Consider the following 24384-nt stretch of genomic DNA (forward strand, 5'->3'; position numbering starts at 1 on the left):
TTGAAATAACCAAGCAAGATGCAAATATGGGGTAATTGATAGAACATATCCATATATAGATGCAAGCAAAGTACAGAAATATAGAATTAAAAATAGATAATGTAACAAAGATTTGATGCAAATATATAGATAATGTAGCAACAGACGGAATATGTTCAAAAATTTAGGCCATGCCGACCGTGGTAGGTTGAGATTGAACATACCAAGCGCTCCCTGAAGTCATCCAGAATGGTGAGATAGAACTTCGTTTCCGACTGGCCACGACCATAGTTGCCCAATTTGTGCACACATGAATGACCACCAACGAATCAGCTAGAACAAAAATAATTCCACGGCGATTTCCGCCGGTTAATTGACAGCGACGGATGGACTACGATAAGAGATGAGTGAATATTTCGCTAATTAAGTTGATTACCTTCTCCATGAGAAAAATCCGCGGCCCAATCCCGCAGAAAACCCCAGTCGACCAGAGTCTAGAATGTGGGTGCAGATAGGCGACGGAAAGTGGTGGAGGCAAAATCCGGTGCCGTTTGGAGCGCGACCTACGCCCACCGCCAACAGCTGTCGAGCTTAGGGTGCAGAGTTGTGGAGGAGTCCGCGGCGAGTGAGTGGGGACGCAGTGGGTGAGGGTTTTCTTTTCCTTTTGCATGTGTGAGTGAACACACACGGTTCGTAGAGGCGACGAAGATGAATCATGTGCGATAGTAAATCACTGAGATTGAATGGGAATCCAAATTTCCTTTGTCCTTCATCCATGATTTTTTTCTACGATGAAGATAAACCGTGCTAATCACCGTCTTCAAATTTGACACTTTGCCGGGTTCATTTACAATATTTAGGGGATTATGTGCATTTTATAGGCATTAATGCACGTAGTTCAAATTCAAAGAATCGGTGCATGAAAGGGTGCACAAGAACGGTCTGGAAAAACCATACTCGTGGTATTTAGTAATTTCTCAAGCCTTTTACAAGGAATGGGCAGAGATTTCAATGGAATGCGTGGCAATAGTCAACCACAAACGCGTCATTTACTGGGTTATCAACTATAGAACAATGAAATATGTGCTTGAAAAACATGACGGCTGGCATGGTGCCATGGTATGGCCTCACCGTGCCTTGGTTAAAAGCTGAGAAGGTTTGATTTATGTCGTCATGCACACCCTTCATAAATAGAACCATCACCGAGGAAGTTCAATGCTTTTGAGAGGGAAATCACCAAGATTGAAGGGGAATCCAAATTTCCGTCCTAGTTTGTCATTCAGTTTTTTTCCAATGATCAACATACCGCCTCAAATGAAACGTGTTCAAATTTGAGATTTTTCCGAATCATTTACCATATTTAGGGGATTGTGTGCATTTTTTAGGCATGAATTATGCAATAATTCAAATTCGAACAATCGGTGCATGAAAAGGTGCACAAGAACGGTCTGGAAAACCATGCTCGTGCTATTTAGTACATTCTCATGCCTTTTCCAAGGAATGGGCATATATTTCAAGGAAATGTGTGGCAATAGTCAACCATAAACTCGTCTTTCACTGGGTTAACAACTATACAAAAATGAAATACATCCTTGGAAAAAACATGATGCCTGGTGTGGTGCCATGGTATGATCTCACCGTGCCCTGGTAAAAATGTCGTCATGCGCGCCTTTCATAAAATGAACCATCATCCGAGGAAGTTTCATGGTTTCGAGGGGGAAATCACCAAGATTGAAGGGGGTCCAAATTTCCTTTGTCCTTTGTCCACGAGTTTTTTCTATGATGAGCATACAACCTGCAAATCACCGTGTTCAAATTTGGCACTTTTCCGGGTTCATTTGCCATATTTAGGGGATTATGTGCATTTCCTAGGCATTAATGCGCATAATTCAAGTTCAAACAATTGATGCATGAAAGGGTCCACAAGAACGGCCTAGAAAACCATGCTCGTGCCATTTAGTAAATTCCCATGCCTTTCACAAGGAATATGGATAGATATTTCGTTGAAATGTGTGGCAATAGTCAACCACAAATGTTTGTTTGTTGGGTTTTCAACTATAGAAAAAATGACAAAAATGCTTAGAAAACATGATGCCTGGCATGGTGCCATAGTATGACCTCACCATGCCCTGCTAAAAATTTGAGAAGGTTTGGCTTATGTTGTCATGCACGCCCTTCATAAATCGAACCATCACCGAGGAAGTTCCATGCTTTCGAGAGGGAAAATCCCCAAGATTGAAGGGGAATCCTAATTTCCGTCCTAGTTTGTCATTCAGTTTTTTTCCAACGATCAACATACCGCTTCAAATGCAACGTGTTCAATTTGACATTTTCCCGGGCTCATTTACCATATTTAGGGGATTATGTGCATTTTCTAGGCATTAATGGACATAATTCAAATTCGAACAATCGGTGCATGAAAAGGTGCACAAGAACGGTCTGGAAAACCATGCTCGTGTTATTTAGCACATTCTCATGCCTTTTACAAGGAATGGGCAGATATTTCAAGGAAATGTGTGGCAATAGTCGACCATAAACGCGTCGTTTACTCGATTAACAACTATACAAAAAATGAAACACATGGTTGGAAAACATGACGCCTGGCGTGGTGCCATGGTATGGCCTCCCCATGCCCTGGTAAAAATTGGAGAATGTTTTCCTTATGTCGTGATGCGCGCCTTTCATAAATCGAACCATCACCGAGGAAGTTTCATGGTTTCAAGGGGGAAATCACCAAGACTGAAGGGGGGTCAAATTTCCTTTGTCCTTTGTCCACGAGTTTTTTTCTACGATGAACATACAACCTGCAAATCACCGTGTTCAAATTTGGCACTTTTCCAGGTTCATTTGCCATATTTAGGGGATTATGTGCATTTCCTAGGCATTAATGCGCATAATTCAAGTTAAAACAATCGATGCATGAAAGGGTCCACAAGAACGGCCTAGAAAACCATGCTCGTGCCATTTAGTAAATTCTCGTGCTATCGGATTTCGGGTTCCGGCAAAACCCTTGAGGTTCGAACACTGGGGTGCGCACGAAGATCTCTCTCTCTCTCCCTAGATCGCTCTCACCAAATCGCAGGGCCTAGCTCCACGAACCCACAGAAAGAGAGACACGAGAGTTTATACTGGTTCAGGCCACCGATGTGGTGTAATACCCTACTCCAGTGTGGTGTGGTGGATTGCCTTTGGGGCTGAGGATGAACAGTTACAAGGGAAGAACAACCTCCTGAGGAGTGCTCTTGTGCTTGGTGAACTTGTGTGTGGCTATGGATGGAATGGCTCCGATCCAAGATGAGCTGCCTCCAAATAAGTTACCCCTCTTGGGTGGTGGCTAGTCCTATTTATAGAGGCCCTGGTCTTCTCCCCAAATATTGAGCGGGAAGGGATCCAACAACGGCCAAATTCGAAGGGAGACAACTAGTACAAGTTATCCTGACTAAAGGTGGTCTTCGCCTGCCAAAGGCTCTGGTGGTGACGCCATCTCGGGCTCCACGGTGACCTCCGTTATGCCGTCATGCTGGTCTTGGTCTTGTTGCACCGATATGGAAACCTTTGCTTGATGCCTCGGGACTCCTCGCCTGCGCTTGCCTCTTTAGCACCAAAGAGGAAACGAGGACACTACGCACGCTGGTGCCCGCCTGGCCTTGGTCGTCATGGCTTACATCATAGGAACCTCGCGAGGTGTCCCTTGCCTTGATCTCTCCGCCCCTCGCGAGCAGCCTGGTGAGGTCGTTGTGAGGAGGTCTTGTGTCGTCCGCCTCGCGAGGCTTGGCCCCTCGAGAGGGTCTTGAGGGTTTGCTGGTGAAGATGGGTTGTACGGGGCCGCTGGTGGGGCCACGCTGTGGGCCGTAGGCAGGCAAGTCTGGGGACCCCCATTCCCAGGACGACGACAGTAGCCCCCAGGCCCAAGGCGCGCTCGAACTTGGCTTAGAGGCGAAGCCAAAGGGCAAGTGCGGAGCACCGCGAGCCCCAACAGCCTGCGGCCTCGCTTGACGCGTGGTGATTGATTTGACATGGGCGTCTCCACTTCCCCACGCTGCCTCGGCAACTGCCCAACTTTGACGAGTCCCTGCTGCATGCAGAGAAAAATCATCATTACCTGTGATCATGGGGATCGCCGGTTGGCCTTCTCCCGCTATAAATGAGGAGGGGGCGGAGCCCCCGTCGTTCATCTCTCCCTGCTCCGCTTGCTTCTTCTTCCTCGCTTCATTGCTAATAGCAACTTCCCATGGCGCCGATTCAGAGGTTCTCGGCCGCTGAGAAGGGAAAAACTCCCCGCGACGAGCCCGGGCCACTTCCGCCGTAGAAGAGGCCGAGCCACCGCTGCGACATGGTCGTGAGGCTGGAGGTGTCAAGGCCCTGGTGCGAGCGGCTTCCTCTCGGGTACCCGTTTCCTTTGTACGCCCAAGCTGAGGGCTCTGGAGGAAGGGGCGACGAGTGCCTCTGCCCTTGCCGCGGCCGTGGTCGCCGCGCCGCCGTGACGCACGCCGTCGCCCCAGGAGTCCACGCCGTGGACTCCTCGCGCGAACTCGTGATGTGGGCGGCGATGCCTCCGCGAAATTGGATCCACTTTCCTTAGTTCATCTCCGCCGAGATGCCACCGAGGGGGCCCCTTGAGCTTTGGTTGCATCACGCTGACTGCGGCGCCCCGGCGACTGGAGCAGAGGTCGAAACCGTCTCCCCAGGCAAGATCTTCATGACCCGCGGCTGGGGCGAGGTGGCTCGGGTTTGCCGCGCGGAAGGCGCCCTCGCCATCCACTTCAGGTACGACGGCACCTCCATGATGTTCTTCAAGGTCTTCGACACAGAAGGCCGCCGCTTGGAGTGCTGCTCTGGAGGGGGTCGTCGGGACTGCGCAGCGGCCAGCACCGAGCTCGCCGTTGGCTTCACTAGCGGCTCCTCCCGCAGCGGTGGTGGCGCTTGGGAGTCCAGCGACTCTCCCGAGCCGTACGAGACTCCGGAGATGAGCGACGACAGCTTGCCCCCGAGCTCTCGCCGGGCCCAGAGCAAGGCCGCAGCGTCCGTCCACCACCGTCGCTGATCTGGATGGGGTTGGTGCCAGCCTCCCGTGGCCCACTGTTGATGATGGCGTCGGCGGCGCTGGTGCATGTAGATAGGGCTCCTAGGAACTCCCTTCTTTTGTTCCCTACAAGGAATCGTAGTGGACCCCGTGGGTGTGTGTAAAGGATTCTGCAATGTCTTTTGTTCGTATTATCCTTATTATGAAAATTTGCGGATGCATGTCTTGTTTTGGCTCGGTCTCCCCTTTCCAACTCCGCGACAGCTTGGTGCTCTATTCTGACAGGTCCTGGTCCCCAGGCAGGCTGCAACCGTCACTGGTATGCCAGGTCGCGATGCCGTGGTCAAGGCCAGGAGGTGAGTGGCCCGAGGTCCAGTAAGAGCTCCTGAGGCGCGATTCTCAAGAGGTACCCTTTAGCGCTCAAGCAACTACCGAGAGGCAGGAAAGGGTGGCGATGTTGCTGTAACAAGGCTCCCATAGGTGAGGATCCTATGCTGTAGCGCTGGGTCGATCCAGGCATGAGACAAATCTTGGCATTCCGGAGCTGGTTCCTTGTGTTGCGCCAGACTTGTGCGTCGACTACTGTTGGGTAGCTAGGTTAGGCCCGTGCGAGCCTCCCCCTCTTCTCCATGCTCTTCTGTGTGCTCTACGTCCTCAGGTCCCGGCCCTCGAGCGAGCTCAGCCGCCGCTGGTATGCCAGGTCGCGATGTCGTGGTCAAGGCGAGGGTGTGAGGGCTGGAGAGCCAGTAAGAGCTCCAGAGTCGCGATGCTCAGGAGCCCCCCTTTTAACGCGCAAGCGAATCGCATGGGAGGAGAAGGAGCCCGTGGTACCGTCCGCTGTCGTCCTCGGGAGGTCCCTACAGGTTAGCACGAGGAGGGACATAGATCGCCATGATGATTATCAGTCTGCCGCAGGTCGCTCTGCAAGAAGATGAAGGCATTGAGGGCCTACTGAGGTGGCGTGCGCGAGGCGTGCCGCGAGCTAGAGCTTGACCGCTCAGATTTCTCGACGTTGCAGGGACGGACCCGAGCACAAGCGCCGTGCCAGCATGCGTAGCTCCCATGATGGGTGACAATCAAGCAGGTTAACCATAGATAGATGAAGCATGGAAGGCGAATCAGCTTAGGTAAATGCAAGAACGATACACGCCACTGGGTTGGACCCGAGTGGCTTGGGGACGATGCAACCCGAGGGGCGCCCCCAGCAAGGTAATGCTAAAGATGTAAAAGGATACATGCCGCAGGGATGGGCCCATGCGGCCTGGGAATGATGCTGCCCGGGGGCGCTCCCAGCTAAATAAACTCAGAAAACGTCACCTGGTTCCGTTGCCGAAGGGGTGTCGGGGCGGCTGAAGACACGCGGCGAAGAGGTTGCTCCTCACGAGCCACCGGGGCCCTGAGCCTCGGGAGGCTCTGGGGGTCCGGGCGGTTCCTTGAGGACCGTCTCCATCTCCGCCAAGATTGTGTGGTGCCTGGCCTCCTGAGCCGCCAAGACGCTCCGTAGGTTGCGCTGGAAGGCGGATGCCATGCTCGGCAGGCCGAATGGCATGCGAACATAGTTGTGCGGTGGGCCCTCGCAATGTCCCACGCGCGAAGGCCAGATGGGCTCCTGAGATGCGGCCCTATTGAGCCCTGGGATGTCGATGTAGACGCACAGCCCACCATCCTCGCCTGGATGGGGAGCTGCGCCAGGTGGGCGGCGCTCGCCGCGCATGGCTCTTGTATCCTACATATCCTGAGTGACCTTGGTGATGAACTCCTGAGCGCCGGGCACTCCTCGCCTGGTATCCTCCTGAGGGAAAAGTGCCGTGAAGCACGCCTCCATGTGGTGCCCGAGCACCCCCTTGTGAAGTTGGCTAGGTCTGAGGCCCTCCAGAAGTGAGCCCCCGAGCCTCGCCCGAGGAGGGCGCCGGGCGCGCCTTCCTATGCAAGGGAGGGAGGCACCCCATGCGCGGGCACCGATCCTGATGTTGCACCGCCAGAGGCGCCTCTTCCCTGAGGTCCTACGCGGAGCAGCTGCTTCTTCTTCTTGGGGACGGCCCCACAAGGGTACTGCACTGCGTTGTTGTCGGGGTCTTTGATTGCTACGGCTTGGAAGGCGCGCTCGAGGGAGCACACCGCATCTCTTTCTTCGCAGGGGACGGTGATAATCATGCCGCTTCCTGGCATCTTGAGGACATTGTAGCCGTGGTGGGTCACCGCCATGAACTTGGCCAGGGCCGGATACTCGAGGATGACATTGTACGGCAGACGGATGTGAGCAACGTCAAAGTCGATGAGCTCGGTGCGGTAGTTGTCGCGCTGTCCAAAGGTGACAGGGAGGCGGACCTGCCCTATCGGGGTGGTGGAGCCGTCGGTCACTCCTGAGAAGGGCTTGGTAGCCTGAAGCTGGTCGTATGGTACTTGGAGGCTGTCGAACATCTCGACGGACAGGATGTTAAGCCCCGCGCCGCCGTCGATGAGGGTCTTGGTGACTTGAACATTGCTGATGACGGGTGAGCAAAGCATCGGGAGGGCGCCAGCGGTGGCCGCGCCCTTGAGCTGGTCCACTGAGCTGAAGGTGATGGCGCACTTGGACCACCTGAGCGGGCGCATGGCCTCGAGCCTGGGACGGGCGGCGTTCACCTCGTGAGCGAACTGCTTGAAGATGCGCTGGGAGGCTGGGGCCTGAGCTCTGCCCAAGATGCAGGCGATGGCGCGCGGTTCCTGGAAGCCCCCAGCTCCCTCGTCCTAATGGTGGTCGTCGTTCCTTCTTGGCGGTGGCGGTAGCGGAGGAAGGCCAGCATTGCCTTCAGGGCAATCCTCATGAGGCTGGTCCCTCCATGCGCCCTCACGAGGCTCACCCTGCTAGCGGTCCTCGTGAGGCCGATCGTGCCACTCCTGACGAGGACCGCGGTCGTCCCAGCGTCCTCCGCCTCGTCCTCCTCCTCGGCCGTAGCCCCGGTCGTTGCGCTCGGGGCATCGACCGAAGCGTCCATCTCGAATGGCCCTGAGCTCTTGACAGTCATTGGTGTTGTGGCTGTGTACGTTGTGGAAGGCACAGAATAGTCGGCTGACGACTCGGGATGGTCCCGACCGCGCTTCATGTCTAGCTCCGCCGCGAGCACGGCTACTCCCTTGCGCTTCACGTCCTTGGCCTTGTCTTTCTTCTCCTCCGAGTCGGTAGCTGGGAGCTCGAGGAGGGAAAGGCGCCCCTCCTCAGCTCTTGCGCACTTGGTCGCCAGGTTGAACAGCTCCAAAGCCGTGCATAGCTCCTCGTGGATGGCGAGCTCCTCCTTCATCTTGACATCGCGGACGCCATCAGAAAACACCGAAATGATGGCCTCGTCCGTGACCTTGGGGATCTTGAGGCGAACGCTGTTGAAGCGTTGGATGTACTTCTGCAGGGTCTCCCCTGGCTGCTGCCTGACGCGGCGTAGGTCACCCACGGCCGGAGGGCGGTCGTGAGTGCCCTGGAAGTTGGCGACGAAGCCGTCACGCATCTCATCCCAGGAGGAGATCGAGCCCGGGGGCAGGTTCAGGAGCCACGAGCGAGCGCCATCCTTGAGAGCCATGGGGAACCAGTTCGCCATGACTTTCTTGTCGCTGTTGGCCGCCTTGATGCTTAGCTCATAGAGCTGCAGGCACTCCGCGGGGTCGGGGGTGCCGTCTTAGCGAGGAGGCAGGTCTGGCTTGAACTTGCCCAGCCAGGCGACGGTACGCAAGTCACGAGTGAAGGCGCGGCAGCCTTCTGTGGCCACCGGGGCCCGTCGTGGAAGCGGAGCTTGATCTTGGTGTCCCCGCGCTGCCATGCAGAGTGGCGCTTGGCCCTGCCGCGGCAAGCGATCCTGATGTGGCGGTGCTGCGAGCGGTGGAGCGTTTTCTTGCGGTCGGGGAACTTCTTGGCAGCTTATTTCTTCTCGCGCAGGCGCCCGACGCGGAGGGTCGCATCGAGGAGCTGCACGCCTCGGCGCCAGAACGCCGTCTTGGGGCAGAGGTGGTGGAGGCGCTCCGGGAACCACGTCGCCCGCAGCTGGTGATACGTCTCCAACGTATCTATAATTTTTGATTGTTCCATGCTATTATATTATCTGTTTTGGATGTTTAATGGCATTATTATACACTTCTATATTATTTTGGGACTCACCTATTAACCGATGGCCCAGTGCAAATTGCTATTTTTTTGCCTATTTCAGTGTTTCGCAGAAAAGGAATATCAAACGGAATCCAAACGGAATGAAACCATCGGGAGAGTGATTTTTGGAACAAACATGATCTAGAGGACTTGAAGTGGACGTAAAGAAAGAAGCGAGGAGGCCACTAGGCAGGGAGGCGCGCCTGCCCCCCTAGGCGCGCCCGCACCCTCGTGGGGCCCTCACAGCTCCACCGACCTACTTCTTCCTCCTATATATACCCATATAACCCGAAAACATCCAGGAGCACCACGAAACGCTATTTCCACCGCCGCAACCTTCTGTACCCGTGAGATCCCATCTAGGGGCCTTTTTCGGCGCTCCGCCAGAGGGGGAATCGATCACGGAGGGCTTCTACATCAACACCATAGCCTCTCCGATGATGTCTGAGTAGTTTACCACAGACCTTCGGGTCCATAGTTATTAGCTAGATGGCTTCTTCTCTCTCTTTGGATCTCAATACAAAGTTCTCCTCGATCTTCTTGGAGATCTATTTGATGTAATTCTTTTTTTGGTGTGTTTGTCGAGATCCGATGAATTGTGGGTTTATGCTCAAGTTTATCTATGAACAATATTTGAATCTTCTCTGAATTCTTTTATGTATGATTGGTTATCTTTGCAAGTCTCTTCGAATTATCAGTTTGGTTTGTCCTACAAGATTGATCTTTCTTGCAATGGGAGAAGTGCTTAGCTTTGGGTTCAATCTTGCGGTGTCCTTTCCCAGTGACATCAGGGGCAGCAAGGCACGTATTGTATTGCTGCCATCGAGGATAAAAAGATGGGGTTTATATTATATTGCATGATTTTATCCCTCTACATCATGTCATCTTGCTTAATGCGTTACTCTGTTCTTATGAACTTAACACTCTAGATGCATGCTGGATAGCGGTCGATGTGTGGAGTAATAGTAGTAGATGCAGAATCGTTTCGGTCTACTTGTCGCGGACGTGATGCCTATATACATGATCATACCTAGATATTCTCATAATTATGCACTTTTATGTCAATTGCTCGACAGTAATTTGTTCACCCACCATAATACTTATGCTATCTTGAGAGAAGCCACTAGTGAAACCTATGGCCCCGGGGTCTATTTTCCATCATATAAGTTTCCAATCTATTTTTTACTTTGCAATCTTTACTCTCAATCTATATCATAAAAATACCAAAAATATTTATCTTATTATCTCTATCAGATCTCACTTTTGCAAGTGTCCATGAAGGGATTGACAACCCCTTTATCGCGTTGGTTGCAAGGTTCTTATTTGTTTGTGCAGGTATAAGGCGACTCGCGTGTAACCTGCTACTGGATGGATACCTTGGTTCTCAAAAACTGGAAATACTTATGCTACTTTGCTGCATCACCCTTTCCTCTTCAAGGAAAAAACCAATGCAGTGCTCAAGAGGTAGCAAGGAGGATTTCTCGCGCCGTTGCCGGGGAGGCTTACGCCAAGTCAAGTCAAGATTTGATCTCGCAGCATCTAGCCATCTCTGGCGTAGTTGCCAAGTCAAGTCAAGACATACCAAGTACCCATCACAACTCTTATCCCTCGCATTTCATTATTTTCCATTTGCCTCTCATTTTCCTCTCCCCCACTTCACCCTTGCCGTTTTATTCGCCCTCTTTTTCTGTTCGTCTCTTTTTGCTTGCTTCTTGTGTCGCCGTGTGTCGTCATGGCCAGTCCTTTATCTGCTCCTTTGTCTCCCGAGTTTGAAGTTCTTCACTTCAAACAAAGACAAGGAGAAAACTTAAAAGATGCTTGGTATAGGATGATGGAATCTTATCGTAATTGCACCTTAGAGGTGAGTTTTAGAATTTTACTTCGCAATTTTTATGTTGGACTAAATATGTCCCATAGACAACTCTTGGATTGCGTTGCCAAAGGAAATTTTATCAAAATTGGTCCCAGTATTGCGCATGAAATCATAGAGGGAATAGTGGGAACACTACCTCAACAAAAGGGGCCACATCATACCCAGGAAGAGACACAAGTTTTTGAAAAGATTTGCGAAGTAACAAATTTTTTTACAAAAGTCTCTTGAACCTCTTAAGAGTGTTAGCGGAAATCTTCACCGCATGAATATGTTGATTACCCTTTGCAATAAGCGGTTGGATTCTATAGATCTAAAAATTTCCGAATATGAAGGGAAACGTAAAGAACCTTCGGGATTCGAGCATGACCCCGCTAAAAAAATTAAAAACCAAAGATGATAATACCTAGATCTATTCTTGCCTTTATGCCTAGCTAGGGGCGTTAAACGATAGCGCTTGTTGGGAGGCAACCCAATTTTATTTTTGTTTCTTGCTTTTTGGTTATGTTTAGTAATAAATAATTCATCTAGCCTCTGTTTAGATGTGGTTTTATGTTTTAATTAGTGTTTGTGCCAAGTAATTCTTTTTTGGGTGTGTTTGTCGAGATCCGATGAATTGTGGGTTTATGATCAAGTTTATCTATGAGCAATATTTGAATCTTCTCTGAATTCTTTTATGTATGATTGGTTATCTTTGCAAGTCTCTTCGTATTATCAGTTTGGTTTGGCCTACTAGATTGATCTTTCTTGCAATGTGAGAAGTGGTTAGCTTTGGGTTCAATCTTGCGGTGTCCTTTCCCAGTGACAGCAGGGGCAGCAAGGCACGTATTGTATTGTTGCCATCGAGGATAAAAAGATGGGGTTTATATTATGTTGCTTGAGTTGATCCCTCTACATCATGTCATCTTGCTTAATGCGTTACTCTGTTCTTATGAACTTAATAGTCTAGATGCATGCTGGATAGCGGTCGGTGTGTGGAGTAATATTAGTAGATGCAGAATCGTTTCGGTCTACTTGTCGCGGACGTGATGCCTATATACATGATTATGCCTAGATATTCTCGTAATTATGCACGTTTCTATCAATTGCTCGATAGTAATTTGTTCACCCACCGTAATACTTATGCTATCTTGAGAGAAGCCACTAGTGAAACCTATGGCCCCCGGGTCTATTTTCCATCATATAAGTTTCCAATCTATTTTTACTTTGCAATCTTTACTTTCAATCTATATAATAAAAATACCAAAAATATTTATCTTATTATCTCTATCAGATCTCAGTTTTGCAAGTGGCCGTGAAGGGATTGGCAACCCCTTTATCGCGTTGGTTGCAAGGTTCTTATTTGTTTGTGCAGGTATAAGGCGACTTGCGTGTAACCTCCTACTGGATGGATACCTTGGTTCTCAAAAACTGAGGGAAATACTTACGCTACTTTGCTGCATCACCCTTTCCTCTTCAAGGGAAAAACCAACGCAGTGCTAAGAGGTAGCAGCTGGCGGAGGGCGAGGCAGCGAGAGGGACGGTGCGGGAGAGCCCCTACAACGCTGACGAGCTCGGCAATGTGGTCCATCCAGTCCTCGTAGAGGTCGTGGACTGGACAGTAGCGCAGGAGCTCACGTGCCATGAGTAGCGCAGCCTGCGCGTCCGTGGGAGCGCGACAAGCATGAGACGATGAGCCGGCCGGGGTTAGCGACGGAGTGGCGGTGCGGCCGTCCCGCCGCACTGAAGGGTGCAGCGAGGACGCCTGCTGCTCATTTTTCGCCGGGCCGGTGGCGGCGTTGGCGGCGGGTGACGGGGAACGATGAGGAGGCCTGCCGATAGGGCCTGTCTGAGTGACACGGGCGGCGAGGGCGGCCCGGCGCTCAGCGCGGGCTCGGCGAGCGTCGGCCATGAACTTGGTGGAGTGGCAAAACGCGGATCGACGAGAGGAAAGCTTCAGCGCACCCCTACCTGGCGCGGCAAATGTCGGATTTCGGCTTCCGGCAAAACCCTTGAGGTTCGAACACTGGGGTGCGCACGAAGATCTCTCTCTCCCTAGATCGCTCTCACCAAATGGCAAGGCCTAGCTCCACGAACCCACAGAAAGAGAGACACGAGAGTTTATACTGGTTCGGGCCACCGATGTGGTGTAATACCCTACTCCATGTGGTGTTGTGGATTGCCTCTGGGCTGAGGATGAACAGTTACAAGGGAAGAATAGCCTCCTGAGGAGAGGTGCTCTTGTGCTTGGTGAACTTGTGTGTGGCTATGGATGGAATGGCTCCGATCCAAGATGAGTTGCTTCCAGATCAGTTACCCTTCTTGGGTGGTGGCTAGTCCTATTTATAGAGGCCCAGGTCCTCTCCCCAAATATTGAGTGGGAAGGGATCCAACAATGGCCAAATTCGAAGGGAGACAACTAGTACAACTTATCCTGACTAAAGGTGGTCTTTGCCTGCCAAAAGCTCTGGTGGTGACACCGTCTCAGGCTCCACGGTGACCTCCGTTCTGCCGTCCTGCTGGTCTTGGTCTTGTTGCACAGATATGGAAGCCTTTGCCGGATGCCTTGGGACTCCTCGCCTGTGTTTGCCTCTTTAGCACCAAAGAGGAAACAAGGACACTTCGCGAGCTAGCGTCCGCCTGGCGCCCGCCTGGCCGTGATCGTCATGGCTTACGTCATAGGAACCTCGCGATGTGTCCCTTGCTTTGATCTCTCCGCCCCTTGCGAGCCAGCCTGGTGAGGCCGTCGCGAGGAGGTCTTGTGTCATCCGCCTCGCGAGGCTTGGCCCCTCACGAGGGTCTTGAGGGTTTGCTGGTGAAGATGGGCCGTACGGGGCCGCTGGTGGGGCCACGCCATGGGCCGCAGGCAGGCAAGTCTGGGGACCCCCGTTCCCAGGACGCCGACACATGCCTTTTACAAGGAATGGAGAGATATTTCGATGAAATGTGTGGCAATAGTCAACCACAAATGTCTGTTTGTTGGGTTTTCAACTATAGAAAAAATGAAATAAATGCTTGAAAAACATGACGCCTGGCATGGTGCCATGGTATGACCTCACCATGCCTTGGTAAAAATTTGAGAAGGTTTGGCTTATGTTGTCATGCACGCCCTTCATAAATCGAACCATCACCGAGGAAGTTCCATGCTTTCGAAAGGGAAATCCTTAGGATTGAAGGGGAATCCAAATTTTCTTCGTTCTTTGCCCTGGAGTTTTTTTCTACGACGAACATACACCCTCCAAATCACCGTGTTCAAATTTGGCATTTTTCCCGGCTCATTTACCATATTTAGGGGATTATGTGCATTTTCTAGGCATTTAGCGCATATAAATCCAATCCAGCTACAGGTGCACGGGTGTGATGTGAGGGACGTGGATTGCCGTTCGATCATGGCGCATCCAACGGTGCACCCGCGCGATCCGCGTGGCTGGGGTTGCGGCCAATCATAACGCAACGCACAATAGGCTCAGCGCACACTATTTCCGGAAGCGACGGAGATGAACCGTGTGCGATAATGAACGAGCAAAATTGTAAGGGAAGCCAAATTTCTATTCTCATTTGTGGTTGAGATCTTGAATACCACCGCACTGTACGGCTGCCCGACCCCTCCGTCCCAGAGCTCTCTCCAGGCGTCGTCCATGGCACCGCAGCACACAGTAACTGGTAAGGAAGCGATGGCATCCCGCCGCGCCGCATTCCTCGCCGCCCGTGACCGCACACATGGTAAGGAAGCGATGGCATCTCGCCGCGCCGGGTTCATCGCCAGCGGCGGCCAGACAGTTACATGGGCGGACTATGAGGCTGCCATGGCTGAATGGGTGGTGGATCTAGAGGCAGCCAAAGCCGCACAGAAGGAGCGCAAAAGGCAGGAAGCAGTCAAGAAAAGAGAGTCCCGCCGCTGCAAGAAAAAAGAGGCCGCACACCGTGGTGAGGAGAAATTGGCAGAGATCGAAGCACAGTGGGCTGCTACCTATAAGGCCGGGAAGGAGAAAGCCGGCGTCTGGCCAGCATGCCCTGATGGCAGCATATGAGAAGTAGTTTAAGTTTGTAGTATTAGAGCAAATTACCAGGAGTACTTTTAGTTTGTAGTATTAACGTACAATGTCGGTAAGAGCATCCTTTGAGGGCTTTGAGCATTGATTAGCATGTGTGCCCGTGTGCGTTTTTCTGCGTTAATCATAAGGAGATCAAAACACACACGGTTTCAATGCCGTACCCGTCTGCATTTTTCGCGTTAATGACCCATAAGTCAGTTACCTGTGCGATATTTCCTAATAAACCAGGCATACCATTGACCGAAAAAAATCAAGTACACGTGTACAATTTTTTGGAGACGGGATCTGCCAACTTTCTTTTTTCTCACACACGAGTATTTTACGTGCTTCGTCTCCGTTGTGTGTTTCCCCCGCCCAAGTTTCAAATTTCGCACCGAAATTTTCATTCGGTGCGTGATTTCAGAATTTATTCCTCCAACCACATCCCCTTCCCCTAAGTATCCCCCCTCCCTCGCGCCTCCCCCTACCGGCATCTCAAACAAGCACCGCCGCAACCACAACTTCAACCACATTTACATTCTGCTCAGATCCAGTCAGGTAACCCACCGATCTCTATCATGTCCCCGGCCTGACTGCTTAAATGGCGCATGCGAAACATCCTCGTGCCTCCAAATCCCCCCGACAGGAAATGATGGCGGTCCATGGCCCGATGGCCGCTGTGCGCGTTGACCCGGAGGAACACCTCGCCTCCGCCACCACCGCCGACATGGTGCAGGCTCTAGCCCAGATGAAGTCCCCTAGTGATTACCCCCAGGACTTAACAGGTAAGATCTGACCAGCTAAATCTTACCAATACCACTTGCAACGGCTATGATTTGTATGGTTGATGTATTAAGCATGTTCGTGCCTTGTTTATTTCAGAACTACACATTGTGTGATGTTCAAATATTACCGTGTCCAGCTCAATTTCACCAATACCAGCAACAAACTTACAATAGATGACTCAGGATATCACTAGAGATGCTGCCCACTTGCTATTTTTTAGTGGATGTCTAACCTTGTTGCACTTAACATGCCTGTCCATGTACTTACGCATGGTCATAACAACCGATGCTTTTGTTTGCCGTCGAGGGGAGCTGCATCCCATGTCTTACAGTATTTCACATAATTTGTGCAATTGCAGTTTAACTTCTACCCATTTACTGGTTTCTTGTAGGTACACATGTCAGTGACACTGATCCACGCTTTGACCCAGAGGAACAGCTCGCCTCCGCCGTCGCTGACTTTGGGAGAGCTCTGGCCAAGATGAAGTGCCCCAGCAACTACCTCTCAGGACTTACCAAGTATGTACTCACTAGTTCAATCTTACCAATACCAGTTGCAATTAATGGCTATGTTCTGTACGGTCGATGTATTAAGCATGTTCTAGTAAACATGCCTAACATGTTTTGCTACTTTCCCTACCTTTTTATAGACATCAGGGCCATTCTCTGCTCTGGCAGGACCTGCCTTGTGATGTTAACTATGCCAATTGCATTTTTATCAGTACCGGTTTCAATATCTATTAAGCCTGTTGCAATTAACAGTTGAATCCATTTTTAAATAGTTGCATTTCAATGGCTACAAACTTACAAAACTTGACTTAGGATGTTGTTAAGCCTGTTGCAATTAACAATTATATCCATTTTTTAATCAGTCCATTTGCTACCATGCTACTCTCCGCAATGAAGATATACTAGAGATATTGCCCCATTTGCTATTTTTGGTGGATGCTAACCCTGTTGTACTTAACATGCTTGTCCATGTACTTACGTAGGGTCATAACGGCCGATGCTGTTGTTTGCCGTCAAGGTTAGCTGAATCCCATGTCTTACAGTATTTCACATCATTTGTGTAATTGCAGTTTAACTTCTACCATTTACTGGTTGCCTGTAGGTACACATGTCAGTGGCACTGATCCACGCTTCGACCCGGAGGAACAGCTCGCCTCCGCTGCCGCTGACTTTGGGCGGGCTCTGGCCAAGATGAAGTGCCCCAACAACTACCTCTCAGGACTTACCAAGTATGTACCCACCAGTTCAATCTTACCAATACCAGTTGCAATTAATGGCTATGTTTTGTACTGTCGATGTATTAAGCATGTTGTAGTAAACATGCCTAACACGTTTGAGCTATTTTCCCTACCTTTCTATAGACAACTGGGCCATTATCTTCTCTGGCAGCACCTGCCCTGTGATGTTTAACTCTGCCAATTGCATTTTTATCAGTACCGGTTTCAATGGCCATTAAGCCTGTTGCAATTAATAGTTGTATCCATTTTTAAAGAGTTGTATTTCAATGGCTACAAACTTACAAAACATGAATTAGGATGTTGTTAAGCCTGTTGCAATTAACAGTTTTATCCATTTTTTAATCCATCCCTTTGCTACCGTGCTACTCTTTCGAAATGAAGATATCACTACAGATGCTGCCGTTTTATTACCAGTTGCTATTTTTGGTGGATGTTAACCCTATTGTAGTTAACATTGGGCTTTCCATGTACTTACACAGGGCTACAATGGGCAATGCTGTTGTTTGCCGTCGAGGTTAGCTGCATCCCATGTCTTATACACCATCTATTCCTAAATATAAGTATTTTTAGAGATTCCAATATAGACTACATAAGGAGCAAAATGAGTGAATCTCGATTCTAATCTAAACTATATCTATAATTCTATATACATTCGTATGTAGTTCATATTGAAATCTCAAAAAAAACTTGTACTTAGGAACATAGGTAGTTGTATTTTACATCATTTGTGCAATCTCAGTTTAGCTTCTAACATTTACTGGTTGCTTGTAGGTACATATATGAGGGGTACTGATCCACACTTCGATCCCTTTTGCGTATGGGGCAATGAGATATTCATGAACAAGCGTCAATTGAGGAAACTAAGAAAGATTGTTAGGCGAAAGAAACGGGTGATTGGAATTAAGCTCTTTATTTATACTTTGTCGAAGACAACAATGAACTTTAGGATGGTAAGTAATGTGTTGCCTTTTCCCCCTGCCAACAACAAGTTACTCTATTAGACCTCAGTATCTGATATTTTTCTCTTTTCAGTGGTTTCCGAAGCTATTTACTGATGATTACCTTACAAACTACATGACTGGAGTGGAGGCAACTAAGGTTAAAGTATATAATTCATGCTACCATGATAATGCTCTATAAGTCTTCCTGAAGGGGTGAAGGATGGGCGGGCGATCATCACAAGGGGTTGGACAAAAGTGGTTCGTGCCTATGGCATTCAGGAAGGCACATTATGGGTATTCCGCTTCTTCAACACCGTCGGCAGTCAAAATGATTTACACTTGTCTCTTCACCTTTACCGCCTTTAAATACTGCGGTTCATCATAGTTAATTGCTGTCTAATCCTGTAATTACTGAACATATTGTACTGGCAATTTTATTTATGGATTCGTTGAACCATTGTGCTGAGAATTTGAATTGCATGTTTCGTATTTCAAAATTTCCAATTAGAATAATAAATTACAGGCAAAACTAAAAATAGAACAGATGGTCATGGACCTTTGCAAACGGTTCTAGCACTAAAAGCGCTTGCGATGGATAGCCCAATGCCACACAGTTTTCTACATCAAATCGTGTGTGATGTAGAATGAAAGCAAATAGTTAACCAAGGCAGAGCGTGTGTGATAGTTACACCTTTCACACACGAGCGTATACATAAAACCATGTGGGATGTACATCCGAACGGAAACTTTTTCCCTGGATTGACTGTGTGGGAAGTACATAAGAACAGAAACGTATTCCTTGGATTGACTGTGTGGGATATACATACGAATGAAAATGTTTTTTTGGGATTCACCATGTGGGATGTACATTGATACGTCTCCAACATATCTATAATTTTTTATTGTTCCATGCTATTATATTATCTGTTTTGGATGTTCAATGGGCTTTATTATACGCTTTTATATTATTTTTGGGATTAACCTATTAACCGGAGGCCCAGCCCAAATTGCTGTTTTTTTTCCTATTTCAGTGTTTCGAAGGAAAGGAATATCAAACGTAGTCCAAACGGAATGAAACCTTCGGTAACGTGATTTTCTGAACAAACGTGATCCAGAGGACTTGGAGTGGACGTCAAGCAATCAACGAGGAGGCCACAAGGCAGGGGGGCGCGCCTACCCCCCTGGGCGCACCCTCCACCCTCGTGGACCCCTTGTGGCTCCACCGACCTACTTCTTCCTCCTATATATACCTACGTAACCTGAAAACATCAGAGGAGGAGCCAAAACCCTATTTCCACCGCCGCAACCTTCTGTACCCGTGAGATCCCATCTTGGGGCCTTTTCTGGCGCTCCGCCGGAGGGGGCATTGATCACGGAGGGCTTCTACATCAACACCATAGCCTCTCCGATGATGTGTGAGTAGTTTACCTCAGACCTTCGGGTCCATAGGTATTAGCTAGATGGCTTCTTCTCTCTCTTTGGATCTCAATACAAAGTTCTCCTCTATTCTCTTGGAGTCTATTCGATGTAATCTTGTTTTGCGGTGTGTTTGTCGAGATCCGATGAATTGTGGGTTTATGATCAAGATTATCTATGAACAATATTTGAATCTCCTCTGAATTCTTTTATGTATGATTGGTTATCTTTGCAAGTCTCTTCAAATTACTAGTTTGGTTTGGCCGACTAGATTGATCTTTCTTGCAATGGGAGAAGTGCTCAGCTTTGGGTTCAATCTTGCGGTGCTTGATCCCAGTGACAGCAGGGGAAATGAAACGTATTGTATTGTTGCCATCGAGGATAAAAATATGGGGTTTATATCATATTGCATGATTTTATCCCTCTACATCATGTCATCTTGCTTAAAGCGTCTTATGAACTTAATACTCTAGATGCACACTTGATAGCGGTCGATAGGTGGAGTAATAGTAGTAGATGCAGGTAGGAGACGGTCTACTTGTCACGGACGTGATGCCTATATACATGATCATACCTAGATATTCTCAAAACTATGCTCAATTCTATCAATTGCTCGACAGTAATTTGTTCACCCACCGTAATACTTATGCTCTTGAGAGAAGCCACTAGTGAAACCTATGGCCCCCGGGTCTATTCTCTATCATATTAATCTACTGTTACTTCTATTACCGTTTATTTTGCTTTCTTTACTTTTAGTCTTTATCATAAAAATACCAAAAATATTATCTTATCATCTCTATCAGATCTCACTTTTGCAAGTGGCCGTGAAGGGATTGACAACCCCTTTATCGCGTTGGTTGCAAGGTTCTTATTTGTTTGTGTAGGTGCGTGGGACTTGAGCGTGGTCTCCTACTGGATTGATACCTTGGTTCTCAAAAACTGAGGGAAATACTTACGCTACTTTACTGCATCACCCTTTCCTCTTCAAGGGAAAACCAATTCAGTGCTCAAGAGGTAGCAAGAAGGATTTCTGGCGCCGTTGCCGGGGAGTCTATGCACAAGTCAAGACATAGCAAGTACCCATCACAAACTCTTATCCCTCGCATTACATTATTTTCCATTTGCCTCTCGTTTTCCTCTCCCCCACTTCACCCTTTCCGCTTTATTCGCCCTTCTTCTGTTTGTCTTTTCGTTTGCTTTGATGTCTTACTTGGCTCGTTTGCTCGTTTGGTTGGAATAATTGTTTATTTATTGGTAAACAGAGAACCTAAGATCTATAGATCCTCATCTGCTTACTAATCTTTTTAAGAGATCCAATTATGATGAACCAATTGCTAGTGAGTTTTGTGCACTAGATTATCTTTATGAAGTTTTGCTTGAAATCCGTGAATCTGGAAATTGTGATGAAGTGATTTATGAAGTGATTCACGATAGATATTTGAATAAAAAGCATGACTGCAATGATGTTATTATAAATTCTATTAATGTCAATTGTGTTAATGATCTGCAAAACCCTAAGCTTGGGGATGCTAAGTTTGCTATGTCTACTACTTGTTGTAATGATCATGATTGGGGTGAGTTTTTCTTATGATCTTGAAAATTTATTTAAGCCCCATGATGAATATGAGATTGATAATAATGTTTGAAATAGTATTGAAAGTGGGTTTGGCAGACTGTCAACTTTAGATCCCACATACTTGGATTTTGATCAATCTTATGAAGTTTTTGATAAAAGTGGGTTTGGAGAGGTCATGACTTTAGCTAATGTTAACCCCACTATTTTGGAAGAGTGTCAACTTTGCATACATGTGGATCGTGTTAAGCATATGTGTTGTGATAGCTATATTGTTGAATTTGCCTATGATCCTACATGTAATTATTATGAGAGAGGAAAATATGGTTGTAGAAATTTTCATGTTGCTAAATTACCTCTCGTTATGTTGAGATTGCTATTGTTTCTTTCCGCTTCCTTGCATATACTAGTTTTTGCTTGCCTTGATAATTTGTTTTCCTATAAGATGCCTATGCATAGGAAGTATGTTAGACTTAGATGTGTTTTTCACGTGTTTTATGATGCTCACTTTGTGCTTCAATTCTTGTCTTTCTTGTGAGCATCATTGAAATCACAATGCCTAGCTAAAAATGCTTTAAAGAAAAGCGCTTGTTGGGAGACAACCCAATATTTTTACTTGCTGTTATTCGATAAATCTTTGATCTAGCCTCTGGTTAGATGTGTTTTTATGTTTTAATTAGTGTTTGTGCCAAGTTAAACCTATAGGATCTTCTTGGATGATAGTTATTTGATCTTGCTGAAAATTCCAGAAACTTTATGTTCACGAAAACAATTTTTAAAATCACCAGAACGTGATAAAATACTGATTCCAATTGCAGTAGATCAATAAACAAATTATCTAGGTCTTCCTTTGGTAGATTTTTCTGAGTTCCAAGAGTTTGCGTTAGTTACAGATTACTACAGACTGTTCTGTTTTTGACAGATTCTGTTTTGTGTGTGTTGTTTGCTTATTTTGATGAATCTATGGCTAATAAAATAGTTTATAAACCATATAGAAGTTGGAATACAGTAGGTTTAACACCAATATAAATAAAGAACGAGTTCATTACAGTACCTTGAAGTGGTGTTTTGTTTTCTTTCGCTAACGGAGCTCACGAGATTTTCTGTTAAGCTTTGTGTTCTGAAGTTTTCAAGTTTTGGGTGAAAGATTTGATGGATTATGGAACAAGGATTGGCAAGAGCCTAAGATTGGCGATGCCCAAGGCACCCCAAGGTAAAATTCAAGGACAACCAAAATCCTAAGCTTGGGGATGCCCCGGAAGGCATCCCCTCTTTCGTCTTCGTCTATCGGTAACTTTACTTGGGGCTATATTTTTATTCACCACATGATATGTGTTTTGCTTGGAGCGTCTTGTATGATTTGAGTCTTTGCTTTTTAGTTTACCACAATCATCCTTGCTGTACACACCTTTTGAGAGAGACACACATGATTCGGAATATATTAGAATACTCTATGTGCTTCACTTATATCTTTTGAGCTATATAGTTTTTGCTCTAGTGCTTCACTTATATCTTTTAGAGAACGGTGGTGGTTTTATTTTATAGAAATTATTTATCTCTCATGCTTCACTTATATTACTTTGAGAGTCTTAAACAGCATGGTAATTTGCTTTAATTGTGAAATTAATCTGAATATGATAGGCATCCAAGATGAGCATAATAAAAACTTCCATATTGAGTTCATTGAATATCATGAGAAGTTTGATACTTGATAAGTGTTTTGAGATATAAAGGTGGTAATATTAGAGTGTGCTAGTTGAGTAATTGTGAAATTGAGAAATACTTGTGTTAAGGTTGCCAAGTCCCGTAGCGTGCACGTATGGTAAAAGTTGTGTGACAATTTTGACACATAAGGTGTTCTTTTATTGCTTTCCCTATGAGTGGCGGTCGGGGACGAGCGATGGTCTTTCCTACCAATCTATCCCTCTAGGGGCATGCGTAGTAGTACTTTGCTTCGAGGGCTAATAAACTTTTGCAATAAGTATATGAGTTCTTTATGACTAATGTGAGTCCATGGATTATACGCACTCTCAACCTTCCACAATTTTCTAGCCTCTACGGTACCGTGCATTGCCCTTTCTCGCCTTGAGAGTTGGTGCAAACTTCGCCGGTGCGTCCAAACCCCGTGATATGATACGCTCTATCACACATAAACCTCCTTATATCTTCCTCAAAACAGCCACCATACCTACCTATCATGGCATTTCCATAGCCATTCCGAGATATATTGCCATGCAACTTACCACCGTTCCATTTATTCTGACACGCTCCATCATTGTCATATTGCTTTGCATGATCATGTAGGTGACATCGTATTTGTGGCAAAGCCACCTTTCATAATTTTTCATTCATGTCACTCTTGATTCGTTGCATATCCCGGTACACCACCGAAGGCATTCACATAGAGTCATATTTTGTTCTAAGTATTGAGTTGTAATTCTTGAGTTGTAAGTAATAAAAGTGTGATGATCATCATTATTAGAGCATTGTCCCATGTGAGGAAAGGATGATGGAGACTATGATTCCTCCACTAGTCGGGATGAGATTCTGGACTAAATAAAAAAAAGGCCAAAAAAAGAGAAGTCCCAACAAGAAAAAAAAGAGAAAGAAAAAAAATGAGAGAAAAAGAGAGAAGGGACAATGTTACTATCCTTTTTCCACACTTATGCTTCAAAGTAGCACCGTGATCTTCATAATAGAGAGTCTCCTATGTTGTCACTTTCATATACTAGTGGGAATTTTTCATTATAGAACTTGGCTTGTATATTCCAATGATGGGCTTCCTCAAAATGCCCTAGGTCTTCGTGAGCAAGCAAGTTGGATGCACACCCACTTAGTTTCTTTTGTTGAGCTTTCATATATTTATAGCTCTAGTGCATCCGTTGCATGGCAATCCCTACTCCTCCCATTGACATCAATTGATGGGCATCTCCATAGCCTATTGATTAGCTGCGTCAGTGTGAGACTTTCTTCCTTTTTGTCTTCTCACATAACCCCCATCATTATACTTTATTCCACCCATAGTGCTATATCCATGGCTTGCGCTCATGTATTGCCTAAGGGTTGAAACAGCTGAAGCGCGTTAAAAGTATGAACCAATTGCTCGGCTTGTCATCGGGGTTATGCAAGATGAGAACGTTCTATGTGACGAAATTGAAGCATGGCCAAACTATATGATTTTGTAGGGATGAGCTTTCTTTGGCTATGTTATTTTGATAAGACATAATTGCTTGGTTAGCATGTTTGAAGTATTATTGTTTTTATGTCAACATTAAACATTTATCTTGAATCTTTCGGATCTAAATATTCATGCCACAATAAAAATAATTACATTGAAAATTATGCTAAGAAGCATTCCACATCAAAAATTCTATTTTTATCATTTACCCACTCGAGGGCGAGCAGGAATTAAGCTTGGGGATG

This window comes from Triticum aestivum, chromosome 2D, assembly GCF_018294505.1.
Source record: "Triticum aestivum cultivar Chinese Spring chromosome 2D, IWGSC CS RefSeq v2.1, whole genome shotgun sequence".
In the NCBI taxonomy this organism is placed as follows: domain Eukaryota; kingdom Viridiplantae; phylum Streptophyta; class Magnoliopsida; order Poales; family Poaceae; genus Triticum; species Triticum aestivum.